Below are 16,311 nucleotides of genomic sequence, written 5' to 3'. Positions count from 1 at the left end.
TTCAACCCAAATCAGGAATAGGTTCCAATTACAAACTGATTCGAATAAAACTGCAAGAAACTTAATTTTTCTAAACTAGTTTCATTTGACTCATCACTCTGACACGTTCCACTAGTCCGGATCCAAATCGAGCATCGGTTACCGTTCTCAGCAATTGAAAAGAGCCACGTGAACTGGAGATTCACCTCGTTGTCTTAAATTCTAGAAATTCCCATCTCCAGAGTACCGGGATCCCGACGAACTTGTCAAACCTGTAATCTTCACCGACTCGTAAGAACAAGACGACAAAAGAGATATCAGTAGAGGACACTAACCATAAGTGGCCAGAAACCTGACGAAGCATACACCTTTGCTGCCGAAGCACGGGCTGACCTTATTGCCACACACTGACCGAAGACAAATCTACCAACCTGCACTTAAACATCAGCCAAACAACACTACCGATGGTAAGTCAAGTGACCCACCATCGACAGTAGGAAGTGAGAAAGGCCAAAATGTGACACCGCCATGACCATGACAAGAACCATGATGCCATTTGCCCATTCTGAGAATCAGAGAAAAAATAATTGTGACTCGTATAAGCTGGCTACAAATATTTGTTATTTATGTATAATGTCTACAATTTGGTACTCTTTTGACATAATGCATACAAATTTGAAAGTTGCACATTATTGATTATAATTATCAAAATTCACAAATTAATTATTTGTTATAAATTAACTAAGAAAATGTTTCATATTTCATATTTTTTCATTCAAAATGTAAAATTACTTCAAAACAAATCAGAAAATGAAAGTCACTTAAAACTGTTTCCAGCCTTTTTAAAATAAGTAAAAAATATTTTAGTATATGTTTCTAAATATAAATAAAAGAAATATTTAGTTTAGAATAAAAATAGAGGTGTTAGAATATAAATCTTTCTATAACATTGTAGCATTTAGAGTTAATAATAATAATAAATTGGAAATATTGGAAGAGAACCAATTAGATTAATTAAGAAATCTTCACAATAGTTTAAGAACTCAAAACAAATACTACTACAAATTAACCAAAACTTTTGATATCTATATCTATATATATACATATAAAAAGATGTTTTCTTCACTCACATGATGCCACATGGGATCCATGTCAGAAAGTTGTTTATTGAGGAGTCGACATGTGCCAATCTGAGCCAAAACACATTGTATCATTTAACTACGTCGTCTTGGACTTCGATCGCGTTTTGTAGGATTGGGCTTTGAAACTGGAAGATTTATCCGGCCCGCTGAGATGAATGTCGCCTCTAACCCTAATACGGCTGAAGCGAAGAAAAGACGTTCGTCTCTCCTCTCTGTGCGGCAGCTAGGCGGTGACGTTTGCGCTTCATCTCACGACCTGTAATGGTCCGCGTCATGGCTTTATCTTTAATCACATTGACTCACTCCCCCCTCCCCACGATGTCGTCTTCAATGATTTGTTTTGATTTGAAAAGCTTCTTCTCGATCAGACCAAACGCTCTCTCTACTTTGCAGTTTTATGGAAGCGATTTCTCTCTCTCTCTCTTCCCCATCTGTTGAGCTTTCTCTGACAATAGTATGTCAACACCCACTTCTGGTACTGTTTCTGCAACCACTGTGGAGATTCTGAAGCCTGCTTCTGATTATGTAAAGGAGGTGCCGACTAAATCTCCAACGAAACGCGCCTCCGTGTCTGATAAAGGTAGAGACAAGACTGATTTGCCAATCACCACGACGAAAATCATTGTTTCAAGATCTAAGTGACTTAATTGAAATTGGGATCTGAAACAATTCAAAAAAAAAGGCAAAACCGAGTGGGATTCGGTACACTACAAGAAAACATCGGCATACTGAGGGAAAAAATCGTCGGTATGTCGTCGGAATAACGCTATTCCGAGGACATACCGACGAAAAAAGTCCTCGGAAATATCTCTTCGGAAATTCATATTTCCTCGGAATTCCGTCGGAAATTTCCGACGGAATTCCGAGGAAACAAAATTCCGAGGAAACTCCGAGGACAAAAAGTTCGTCGGAAGGTTCCTCGGAATATACCGAGGGACGCCTTCCTCGGAATATTTCGATGGAATTCCGATGGTCCAATCCTCGGAAGTTTCGACGAAATATTCCTCGGAATGTTTATCGGAAAATTCCGAGGAACTTCTATCCCTCGGAAAATTCCGAGGAACTTGCTTCCTTCGGAATATACCTCGGAATATTTCGATGGAATTCCGATGGTCCAATCCTCGGAAGTTTCGACGAAATATTCCTCGGAATGTTTATCGGGAAATTCCGAGGAACTTCTGTCCATCGGAAAATTCCGAGGAATTTCAGTCCCTCGGAAAATTCCGAGGAACTTTCTTCCCTCGGAAAACTCCGAGGGTAATAAGTTCCTCGGAAATTTCGGAGGAACTGCTTTCCCTCGGAATTTCAAAAAAATTATTTTTTTTTAAAAATTTATTATTATTTTTTTTAAATTAAAATTTTTAAAATTTAAATTCGAAAATTTAAAATTAAAATTAAAATTGAATAAAACATAAAACATTAAAACATAGTAGATAATATTTAAAGTTAAATAAAACATTCCGAGTTTTTGGTAAAAAAAAAAAACTACGGGTCTGGAATGTTCGGGAACACCTCGTTCGGGTACATCCTCTTCATCATCTCCATCATCTGCTCGTTCAGCCTCTTCTGGGTCTCATAGCCCGCCTGTTGCGCTGCCATCTGGGTCTCCAACGCAGATATCCGATCATCCTTGTCCTTCAACTGAGCCGTAAGAACTTCTGGATCAACATATGGCGGTGGTGCAGAAGAAGGAGCAGCCGACCGGGGGCGACGACCCAAACTGACCAAACGTCCCTTTTTCTTTGGAACCGACTGAAATATAAATAACCAAATTTAGATAATATAAATTGATGATAAAATAAAAATCAAGAAATAATTAAATTGAACTTTAAAAAAAAAAACTTACCGATTCAACGATTTCGTTGATTCGAACCCGGGACAAGTTGGTCGAAGCCGTCGAATCGTCATCATCGGTTTGAAGCTGAGACACTTCGTCATACACCTGAGTTTGGAACAGGTCGACCACGTCCCTCACAAGACCATCATCAATCTGGCCGGTCTTCTTGTTGGTATACGCCCTTTTCATTAGGGCGAGATCATCAACCGGGTCGCCCTCATTTTCTTCCGCCTTGAAAAAAAATAAATTAAACAAACATTAGAAATTTGAAAAAATGCACAAAAAATAAAATTCCGAAACTTAAATAATTGAAGAAAAAGCGGTTGAACTTACCATGCGATCCGCCAGAGTGGCAATAGATTGAGCACCCAAGTTATGCTTGTAGATGCCCTTCCCTTTACGGTCGCTCCTGCGGTTGTTGGAGTTGGTGGAAGAAGTTTCTTTCGTCTCTTCCTTATCCCAATGCGCACACAACTCCTTCCAGACCGTGTCGTTCATCGACTTTGGGACCTTTTAATTTAAAAAAAAAAGTTTAATAATTTAAAAAATAGTTTAATAAATTAAAAATTGTTAATAAATTAAAAACTACCTTGTTTACTTCCCACTTCTTCTTCCACTCGTACATCTGCTTCCCATAGTTGTCCATAACTTTATGGACAAAATGGTGATAGATAGAGAGCGTATCATCGGAATTCCAGTTGAATTCTTGCTGAAATAGTTTAAAAATATTTTTTAAGCACAAAAATATAAATAGTTTAATAATTACAAAAAAAGTTTTAATAAATAAAAAATAGTTTAATAAATATAGAAAATAGTTTAATAATTACAAAAAAAAGTTTTAATAAATAAAAAATAGTTTAATAATTAAAAAAATAGTTTTAATAATATTTAAAATGTTTAATAAATATAGAAAATAGTTTAATAATTACAAAAAAATAGTTTTAATAAATAAAAAATATAAGTAAAAAATTTGAATACTTACCGCAAACTGACGAAACCACAGATGCTGCTTCTCGGGAGGGAAGTCAGTGAAAGTCGGATGTCCCTTGTCGAGGGCCGAGTACATCATACGGTTGATCCATGCGCTGATCCCGTTCCCGGATCGGTTGAACCTAATAAAAAGAAAAATTATTAATAAAAAAACAGTTTAAATAAAAAATAGTTAAAAAATAAAAGTTTAATTACCATGTTTGACCATGTCCATGTGGATACTCAGTGAGATAGGGAAGATGGTCATGACCGGGCTGTCGAACCAACTCCGCAACACTCATCACTCCCGGAGGACCCGGAGGAGCAGGAGCGGGTGCAGCAGCGGGAGCGGGAGCAGCAGGAGCGGGTAATGGAGAGGGAGATGTATGGTAAGAGCTGTGGGGCGAAACGGAATCCTGAACATGGCTGGACGAACCCCGAGACTGGCTCCCCATACCACCCCGGCTACGACGCTGGCGAGGCCGGATCTGATCATCATTAGACCTGTAAATTAAATAAAAACATATTTAAAAATTAGTTCTAATAATTTTAATAAAAAAAAAACAGTTTAAATAAAAAATAGTTAAAAAAATAGTTTTTAATCACAAAAATATAAATAGTTTAATAATTAACAAAAAAAGTTTTAATAAATAAAAAATAGTTTAAAAATTAAAAAAATAGTTTTAATAAATCCCAAAAACAGTTTAATAATTACAAAAAATAGTTTTAAAAATATTTAAAATGTTTAATAGTTACAAAAAATAGTTTTAATAATATTAAAAATGTTTAATAAATATAGAAATTTATATTTTATATATAAAATACGTAAAACGTTTTATTACCACAAAAAAATGATTTTAAATATTATATATATGATTTTTAATCACAAAAAAAGTTTTATAGATTTTAAAAATCATTAATAAATATATAAATGATTTTAAAATGCAAAAAATAGATTTTATATACAAAAAAATTTTTGAATATATATATATATATATAATTACAAATTCGATTTTTATAACCACAAAATCAATAAAAACCAAAAAAAAATCCAAATCAAGTGAAATACATAATCAAACTCGATTTTACATAATCCTACCATTCAACCTAACCAAAATCTATAAATCTCATTCCAAAATCATCAAATCTACTTAAAAACCATACAAATCTACCCTAAGAGAGTGGGATAGGGTTCATACATGATTATGGGGGAGGATTAGGGCAGATTCACCGGAAATCGCGAGAGAGAACGGTGGAGTCGCCGGAAATCGCGAGAGGGAGAGACTGTGCGGCGCGGAGATGAAGAGAGAAATGGGGAAGAAGATCGGGCTCGCCCTAATAATATGAGGCGTCCGACGGAAACTATCCGTCGGAATTTCCTCGGAAATATTTTATATTTCCGTCAGAATTTCCTCGGAAATCTTTAATTCAATTTTCGCAAAATATTTGGCGGCTTGGTTTACCCGGTTAAATGAAAATATTCCGAGGAACCAGGATTCCTCGGAATACCCTCGGTAATTACCGAGGAAATTCTGAGGAACCAGGGTTTGGGGTTTTAAAACATCGATTATTTTCGCCGTATTTCATTTCTTATACAATTATAATGCATACCATTGAGGATTCTTTGTATAGATGATCATAAACCATAAAATAACAAAATTTCAAAAATAATTGTAAGTATTCCCTTTACCGTTTATTAAAGTGTATAAGTGTTTCTCTTATATTGTGTGGTTTTCGTTCATGCAATCGTAAAAGTTTCTAATTCCAAACATCATAATCTGGTTAAGACACTTAATGAAGGTTATATACGTGTTACTCAATCCGTAAAAAGTTGTTTTCGGTTTAAAACCCCAAGTTCCTCGGAATTTCCTCGGAATTTTCCGAGGAAATTCCGAGGAAAACCTTATCTTCGTCGGAATTTCCTCGGAAAATTCCGAGGAGATTCCGAGGAAAAGGAATGTATAATCAAATCCCTAAATCGACAAGATCTATTCCGACGAAATTCCGAGGAAAACCTATCTGCCCTCGGAATTTCCTCGGTATTTATATTTTAAAAAAAAAAAAAGTCGACGCTAGTCTGTTTCCGAGTCGTCATCACCAGATGAATCTGAATCTGGATCTTGGTGAAACTCTCCAATCACTGGTTCATCCTCTACGTGAACGGCGGCTTCCTCTCCGAAGTCGGTTAAATCGACTACAAGGCCAACTCCACCTAAATCTTCTGCTGCACTTAAGTTGCCGGATGTGCTTGGTTGTAGTTGGTCTTCCAGCTCAGAACTTCCCTGAACTCGGCCTCTCGGGTTGAGTCTTGTAACAGTAACCCATGGATCATCTCTGTTCCTTACCCGGGGGTACTTGATATAACAAACCTGATCGGCCTGAGAAGCAAGAATGAAAGGATCATAATATTGCAGCTTCCTTCTCGAATTTACTGATGTAACACCAAATGCATCTGTTCTCACACCTCGATCTGGAGTGTTGTCGTGCCAATCACAATAGAAAACAGTACAGCGCAATCCAACCATGCCCAAATACTTGATTTCCAAAATCTCATTTATGTGTCCGTAGTATACATCATCTCCTGATGCAGAACAAACACCAGCATCATAAGTCGTACTCGAACATCTCCTCTTCTGAGTTGTGAATGCATATCCTCGAGTACAAAATCTCGGATATGACTTCACAACAAAGTTTGGTCCAACGACCATCTCGCGTATCCAATCGTCAAATGTTTCAGCTCTGGCCAAACCAGCACTCACATAAGTAAACATCCATCCACCAAATTCTCTCTGCTTCATTTCTTCTAGTTCGTCCTCTGTGGCGTATCTATATTCGAACCGCTTTTCTGCCATAAAAATCCTCTCATATTGAAGAACATCTTCGCAGTTGGTGAGTAAATATGTTTGCAAATGACTGCGCTCCTGATCAGTAAGTCGACGGTCCTTTGGTTTTCCGCTAAGTCGTCCAACGTCTGTGAAAATGTCTGGAACCTTCCAATGATATGTTGCCCGTTCGCCTCTATCATCATGCCGAGCAGGTCTTCTGTTTTTGGTCTGAACTTCTGCTGGAAAGTAGTACTCGGCAAAGTTTGAAGTTTCTTCATTGATCATCTGTGCGACTATAGAACCTTCCACCCTACTTAAATTTTTCACCATCTTCTTCAAATGGAACATATACCGCTCATACAGATACATCCATCTATACTGCACAGGACCACCAAGTTCCAATTCTCTTACCAGGTGAATAACAAGATGCTCCATAACATCAAAAAATGAGGGAGGAAATATCTTCTCAAGGTTGCACTGAATCACGGCTATGTTAGTCTTCAAATTTTCAATACCTTCAAGAGTCACTGATCTCGTGCATAAATCGCGGAAGAAACCACTTATCCCTGCAATTGCTTCATGAACATTTCGTGGTAATAGTTCCTTGAAGGCAAACGGAAGGAGGCGCTGCATCATTACATGGCAATCGTGGCTTTTCAAGCCAGTAAACTTTCCTTCCTTTCTGTCGATACAGTTACGCAAATTAGATGCGTAACCGTCTGGAAATTCCACATCGTTTGAAATCCAATCAAAGAACGCATCCTTTCCCGCTGCATCAAGTCGGTATATGGGAAAAGGAGCCCTACCATTCTCATCAACATGAAGTTCTGAACGAGCACATATATCGACTAAATCCAGTCTTGACTTCAAATTATCCTTTGTTTTACTTTGAACATTAAGGATCGTGTTCATGAGATTGTCAAAAAAGTTCTTCTCAATATGCATGACATCTAAATTATGCCTTAGTAGATGATCCTCACAGTATGGCAGATCCCAGAAAATACTTTTTTTTGTGCCAGTTATGTTGGTCTCCAACACCATCTACCGGAAAACGCTCATGTCCACCGACGTCTGGCATCCTTTCTGCACCAAAATCTCTAAGTTGTGTCTTCAAATCTTTCCCACGAATTTCCGGAGGTGGACTGTCAAACACCCTCTTGTTCTTCGTAAACAAATTCCTACTTCTACGATATGGATGATCTGGTGGTAGAAATCTCCTGTGACAGTCAAACCAACATGTTTTCCTTCCGTGTTTTAGTTGGAAAGCATCAGTGTTATCTTGACAATATGGACATGATAGCCTTCCATGCGTTGTCCATCCAGATAACATACCATATGCTGGAAAATCACTTATTGTCCACATTAGTACTGCCCGCATTTGAAAGTTTTCTTTATACGAAACATCGTATGTTTCAGCACCTTGAGCCCATAGTTGTTGCAACTCATATATTAGTGGCTGAAGAAACACATCAAGTGATCTCTTAGGATGCTCTGGTCCGGGAACGAGAATCGAGAGAAACAAAAACTCTCGTCGCAAGCACAAGTTTGGGGGTAGGTTGTATGGTGTAAGAATGACTGGCCATAGAGAATACTGTCTTCCACTCTTGCCAAACGGGCTGAAACCATCAGTACATAATCCAAGGTAGACATTTCTTCTCTCATACGCAAAGTCGGGATACTTTGATTGGAAATGCTTCCACGCTTTTGCATCTGAAGGATGTCTGATCTCACCATCTGTTGAGTGCTCCGCATGCCATCTCATTGGTTGCGCTGTGCGTTCAGACATATACAACCTCTGCAACCTTTCCGTCAAAGGCAAATACCACATCCTTTTATATGGCAGTGGAACTCTTCCACTCGTATCTTTATAACGAGGCTTCCCACAAAATTTGCATGAAACCCGCGGTTCATCCGCCCTCCAATAAATCATGCAGTTGTCTCTGCATACATCTATTACCTGATACGATAAACCAAGACCAGCTACGAGTTTCTGAACCTCGTAGTATGAGCCAGGAGCTACATTATCTTCGGGTAGAATACCTTTTACATAATCAGCAATCGCATCCACACAGTCTTCCGCCAAATTATAATCCGTCTTAATGCCCATCAATCTTGTAGCAGATGATAAAGCTGAATGACCATCTCTGCAACCTTCGTACAATGGTTGCTTTCCAGCATCCAACATATCATAAAATCTCCTAGCTTCGGCATTGGGTAAATCTTCCCCTCTAAAATGATCATTTACCATCTGCTCAGTACCTACACCATAATCTACATCTGTTCTAATTGGTTCTTCTAATCTAACCGCTGGCTGAGGTTCGCTAGTACTACCATGTTCATAATCAGTTTCCCCATGATGATACCAACTTTTGTAACTTCGTGTAAACCCACTCAAATATAGATGAGTCCAAACATTCCACTCTTTAATAACTTTTTTATTTTTACAATTAGAGCAAGGACATCTTAACATACCTGTTTTTGCTTCCGGTTGTCGGTGAACTAACCACATGAATTCGGTTATACCTCGTTGGTATTCTTCCGTAAGCAATCTCGTGTTCGGATCCAAATGAGGTCGATCGATCCAAGAACGAAAATAATTTGAAGAAGACATATTTTTTATGAATCAAATTTGTGTGTAAAGAGAGTGAGAGGGAGGATGAAGATATGGAGTGAATGAAGAGGAAGAGGGGTGCTTGTATTTATAGTTGAAATCCTTCCGACAGACCGAGGAAATTCCGACGGAATTCCGATGCCAACGGCTAGTTCGTCGGAATTTCTTCGGAATTTTTAAAATCCCCCAACGGCTCTCCAACGGCTCTCTAACGTCTATAATATTTCCTCGGAATTCATCGGTTTTTTCCGAGGAATACAATTTTCCTCGGTATTCCATAAGAATATTCCGACAGAATGATATTTCCTCGGAATTCCGTCGGTATATTCCGAGGAAATTCCGAGGAAACCAAATTTTGTGTTTCCTCGGAATATCCTCGGAAATTCCTCGGGATTTTCCGAGGATTTCATTTTCCGTCGAAACGTCTGTCAGAATACCGCTGTTTTCTTGTAGTGGTAATAGTTGCTGGTTAGATCCTCTAAAGCTCGAATCTTTGTTTCAGTTATGCATTCATGTTATGTAAGCTTCTTGCTTTGGTTTTGTAATAAGTTATAAGGAGATGAGTGATTGATTATTTAATGTTTGCTATATCTTTACTTATAGAGGCAAAGAGGAGAAAATGGCTTGAAAAAAAGAGGAAACAAAGTACAGTTGGCTTCGTCACATGTATGGATGAAGAAACTTTTCCTCTCTCTTTTTCTACGAAAATAATAGAATTGATGCATTTTTCATGTTGGGACAATGAAGAGAAAAAGAGTAGGTGGATGGAGCATGTGCTGGGATCGTTCGGCACCAGCACCAGTTTCACTCTTTGTTTCGGCCAAATCATATTCTCCTCCGCTTCTCTCATCTTCATGTGCTTGGATTACAACTTCTATGACTTTACTACCTTCTGGTAATACCCCCTTTACGTGTTACCCTAATTTTTTTTTAATTATAGTATATGATTAGCGACTTTCTGGGTTCTGTCTGAAAGTTTGAACCAATGGAAAAAGGATTATGACAAACCAAATATGTAAAATTTTGAATACTTTTTTTTTTTAAAGTTTCGAATACGGTTCCTCTCTGTTTGTACAATTTACCCATAATTGTTGAGAATTCTGGCTTTTGATCAAACATTTGGTCCTGCTCGTGGTAGTTGGGGTCAAAAACGGTTATCTCGAAATCATCGTCTAAAATCACCTTTCCTTACTGAGCCTTTCTCGACATACTCTCTACAAAAGTTCTCGAGCATAAGTTTCAAAGAGAGACGAACCCCGAAACTAAAAAAAAACAGTCCAGCTCAACCGTTCAACGAACTGATCCCATCCGGCTCGACAGATGACCGAACTGGATCGAACACGCGACCAGCTCAACCATCCGCCGAGCTGAATCGAACGCACGACCAGCTCGGCCATCCGCCGATCTGGAACGAACGTGCTGTTCTCGTCCCATCCGCAAAGCTCCTCTCCCAAGATTATATCAAACTCGCTCATGTTTCGTCTCGATCGGAGGAACCAATGGAACTTTACCACAAGAACTCATTTTCTCGGATAACATTCGGATTGATCGTATAAAACGGAAAAAGTTAGCTGAACACCTAGAATTGCCTAAGCTATACGAGGAATTTGAATGTTCTTGGGAAACGACCTCATTTCGAAAGCACTCTTTTTATAAAATCTTAAGAACGCCTAAGTCGGAAATTGGCCCGAAAGGGCCCATGACGCGGCAAAGAGCCTACTTACGATTTTATGCGGAAACAAGCCCAGTCGATACGACGGTTTATCATTTGTTACCCAGAAGAAGATAAATGGCAAGTTCGGAGGATAAATGTGAAGTTTCCGAAGATAAACACAAAGATCGAAGAAAAATGGAATGTTTCCACGAAGTGATAAACTAAACCAAAGACAAAACAAGGAAAGGGGAACCGACCTAGGGGGATATATAAGGAGCCGAAGCCAGGGGCGAGGGGGGAGAGATTTTTAGACCTAGAAAACTCTGCTAGCTTAGGAAAACTTAGAATTTAGGCGGCTCGATTTTACTTAAGACTCTTTTTGTTCTTGTTCTAAGATTAACATGGCTAGCGAAACTCTGTCCGTCTTGTCTCATGCAAATCATGTAATCTTATTCTTTTATTAATCAATAATACGCCACTGTGCAATTTACTTTCGATATTCTGTTATCTTTGTCTCTTTCGTTTTTCGTGGTTTATGCAGATAATCCGGGACCTCTGGGAAATTTAGGGTTTCTATCTTTCCTTATTTTACGGAAAATCGACAGCGTATTTCGGTTTCCACAGTGGTTTTGATCAAAACATTTGAGGATATGGTTTCGTCTCTGTTCGTGTTTTGTTCAGACAGTTGAAGATATGTTTTTGTCACTGTTGTTTTCATGGAAAAATTGAGGATAGGGTTTGGTCTATGTTTGTGGTTTTGAGGATAGGGTTCGGTTCCATGATCTCTGATGTTTTGTTTATTGGTTGAACTTGCTTTAGTGAACGTTCTTAGGGAAAACTGAATCAAACAAACTATTGTTACCTACACCATTTTGATTCCAAGTTCTGTGCAGATCCAGTAAAGTCCACTACTATTTCTACTTTTTTTTCTTCATGTTTTGAACAAAACCAGTTAATAACGACTTGCCGTTTTAAATTTTAAGAGTATCAGGGACATTGAAGTATGATTTTCATAAGGAGAAAATTATCACATTTAATTAAAACATACACAAACCAAGCTACTCACACTAGTAAAACGTTGTTTTGGCTTAGATAATATAAGCTTTTCCTTAATGTATTTTTCTGGCATGATCATTGCATAGTTATATGCACATGAAGGACATCATTAATCCTATTATATGAGATTGTTTTTTAATAGAATAATGTAGGTTATTGTCATTTTAATTCAGTTCAAAAATATTTATTAAAAATAATAACATGATCTCTAAATTTTATTTATTTTTTTGTTTGTTTATAATATCATTTTCAATCTACAATTTTTTTTAAAAAAATACTTCATAAAATTAAGATAAATTCATATAAAATAGTTTTTTATAACTTCCCTTCAGTAGGACGAGCCAATCCTAGTATATATATATATCTAAAGGTTCTTCATATTAACACACTCTTAGTAAAACCACTGGACAAATAGAGCTTACACAATTATTTACAATCTCTTAGACGCATATCTATACTAGCTTCAAAATCCGATATTCATTTTCACTCTTCCTAATCCAAAAAATCATACCGTACTGCAGGGACATCGTCCTCGACACCCTCCAAATATCGACCTTGATTACGAGTCAATTCTTCTTCACGTCTACGCATGTAGCCTTTATTGGTGTACAAAGAGTTAAGCCACTTCCAAAATAAATAAACATCACATTGACAAAAAATATCTACAAGATTTTTTTATCCAATCTATCTTTTGGGGAAAACTTCTTATGCTTTTAGCATCGTCAAAATGGTGTAAATCCAAGTAATGCATGAACTTATCCGTTGTAACGGGATTGGTCAATATGTCAGCTGCATTTTCGACGTATGTACATTTCTAATAAGACTTCTCCAGAAGATACTACCTCCCTTACTTTGTGAATCCTTATAGCTATGTGATTTGTCCTTGCATCATAAACTTGATTCTTGCCCAAACACACCACACTTTGCTATCATAGTCTAACTGAACATTTCCTTGATCAACTCTCAACTCAGATACAAGTCCTCGTACCCAAACTACTTCCTTAGCTGCTTCTTTAAGTGCCATATTCAGCTTCCTCAGTCAATATCACTACCATTGATTGTTGCCCCGATCTCTAACATATTGGTCATCCTGCAAGGGTAAAATGTATATTGTTGTTGACCGTTAATTGTCAAGACCTCCACCATAATATGAATCCACGAATCCACAAATAAACCACACTCTTAACCTCCAAACATAAGCCCATAGTCACTGTTCCTTATAAGCATCATAGAATCCACTCAATGATTTTTACTAGGATCTGACATATATTTACTAACTTGACTAGTTTGTGCTAGATCTGGTCTAGTACACTTTATTGCAAATATTAGGCATCCAACTGCGCAAGCATAAGAACATGTACCATATCTTTGATCTCCGTAGCAGACTTAGTATACTAATTTGCTGAAAGTATGAAGTGTTTCGCAAAAGTGTAGAAACCGATTTTGCCTTTAACTTGTCAAAATATTTTAAGACCTTTTCAATGTAATTCTTTTGAAAAAACTATAATCTCTTAAATTTTCTTTTCATATGAATTTTCTTTTTATCACCAAGATCTTTCATCTCAAGTTCATCTCCAGCAACCCTTTGAAACGATCAATAGCTTTTAATGTTTCTCAGAAATAAGTATATTATCAATATATAACAGTAGGAATATGAGAGAATGACTGTAAAAAAAAACTTAATGTAAAAGCAGCAATTATACTTGTAACTTTGATAACATATTTTTAACATATAGGAGTCAAAATGTTTGTACAACTCTTTAGGAACATGCTTCAGTCTGTAGAGAGACTTTTTCAATCTACACACAAGATGATCTTCTGCAAGTTTAACAAAACCTTCATATTGCTCTCTCTATATATATCGCGTCCACCAAATCTTCACGAAGAAAGTTTGTTTTACATCCATTTGGTCCAGGTGTAAATCTCAGTTAGCCACCAAACCTAGGACAACTTGTATGGAAGTGTTCCTTACTACAATGAGAATATCTCATTGTATTCGATTATTATCCTTTGCAAGTACCCTTTTGCTACCAATCTTGCCTTAAACGTTACTTCTTCTTTTTCAGACATCCTTGTTTTCTTCTTGAAAACCCACTTACAACTTATTTCCTTCTTCCCTTCCGTTAACTCCATAAGATCCCAAGTCCAATTCTTCTCTACACTTACTGACTCTTTCGTCACTGAATCAATCCCTTCCTACTTATTGTCTTAATAGCTTCCCGATAATCAGATGGATCACCGTTTCGGCCATAAAAGCATAATTTTTCATGTCTTCAAAATCGAATCTGACAAAGGATGTATTGCATGTTCTCGTATTTTAGCAGCCATACTCTCTTTCGTTTCATGTTGATCTTCTTTGTGCCATTTTCCGCAGACCACTCATCACTAACTGCTTTTGGTTTATCTCCACAGAATTCTGATGGGTTATTATAAAATATGTGTAAGTCTCAATGATCACATACAGTCTGTCTGATCTCGCATACACTATATATTGCTCATCAAAAAACATGAATCGAATAACATGCTCTTCTTGCCTCATGATCCCACAATTTGAAACCTTTTATACATTTTTCGAATCCTAGAAAGATGCACTTCTTGGATTTTGAATCCAAATATGACCTTTTCGTCACCCAAAACTAACATGCAAGATTGATACCAAATATCCTCAAGTTTGATGGATCAAATATCTATTTCAGTCCATAATTATTTTGTGAATTTCTATTCTATGTAACTCCTTACACATCTATTGATAATGTAGACCATCATGTGTACTGCTTCTATCCAAAACTTCTTTGGTAACCAAATATTCAACCTCAAACACATTAATGCTTTCTCTACTGTTCTGAGGTGTTTTACGCACTGTAAAATGCCTTTGAATATATTCTATTTACAAAACCTCTGGAACCCTCCATCAATATACTTTGTACCATTATCCAATCTCAAGTACTTCACTTTTCTCTTTGTTTGATTACCTACTTCAGCTTTTCAAATCTTTTAGTCCACAAATACTTCAAAGTTTTTCCTTATAACATATATTAGTCAAACCTTCCTTATTAGTCCCAATGATTGTTCTCGAGTTGGTTCCCACACATAAGAATGAACATAGTTTATGAGAAATTTTGTCGTGTGTTTCCCATATTGAAAGATACCTTGGATTGTTTTCCCATCACAAAATATATGTAAAACTCCATCTTGAAACTCTTCAAGCCGTTGAAAAGACCCTTTATCATGAGTTCTTTCAACTCATGCTCGCTGAATTGTCCCATACGATATGCCATATAGATGTGCCCTCCGACTTAAAACTGCAGCTTTGAGTCTACGTACAGCCACTTTCCCTATCAACCGATACATGCTTTCGGATGTCATATGCCCTTTCATCACCAACATAGATCCATTGAATACCTTCCATATTTCTCCGTCATCAAATCTGAATTAGAAGCCATGTATGAAGCATTCTCCGAGGTATAAGATTTTTCATCATGACTGGAATATGCCTGACATCATTCGGAGTCTCGATCGTGCAATCATATATCTGAAACTTGACTTGTCCAATTCATATGACACTACAAAATTTGTCGTCCACTAATGAAACATAACACATGTGTCCAGCCGTATATGTCTAAGACCACTCTTTACTAGGATTCATGTGGAGTGAAGCACTCGTATCCATTATCCAAGAATCTGAGTGATCTCCTGATGTCGAAACAAGCATGCCAGAATCGGCTGATCCGTCTGAGTCGTCGTTCTTCTGAACCACGTTTGCAGAACCCAAACTTTCTTTCGAATTATGCTATTTTCAGGACAATATCTTCTTTTATGACTAGCTTTACCACACTTATATCATACTAACACCTTCTTCTAGAAATTTTTCTTTTATATATTCTTACTAGAACTATTTGGATGCTTTTCCGGCTGCTTTCATTATTTATCATGATTGACCTATAATCAGTCACTTGAGAGTTGTCGTTCATCCCAGTATTTTGTTGTTTTTCATGATGCGAGAGCAACACTACAGTAACTGTCTCCAGCTTTTTAGTCATCTTGTTGACATTTAGAACTTTCAAAGCGTCTCATATTGAAAATGTACATAACACATCAAGATCATGGCTTGATCTTCGTCATCAATATTCACATCCACACACATCATATCTGGTTTGATTTAAATTGTTGACATGCATTACAAAACCTCCTCTCTCAGACATCTTCAAAGCAAACAACCTCTATTTGAGGTATAGCTT

This window comes from Brassica napus, chromosome A10 (genome assembly GCF_020379485.1).
Source record: "Brassica napus cultivar Da-Ae chromosome A10, Da-Ae, whole genome shotgun sequence".
Lineage (NCBI taxonomy): Eukaryota > Viridiplantae > Streptophyta > Magnoliopsida > Brassicales > Brassicaceae > Brassica > Brassica napus.
Note: the sequence above shows the minus strand (reverse complement) of the source record.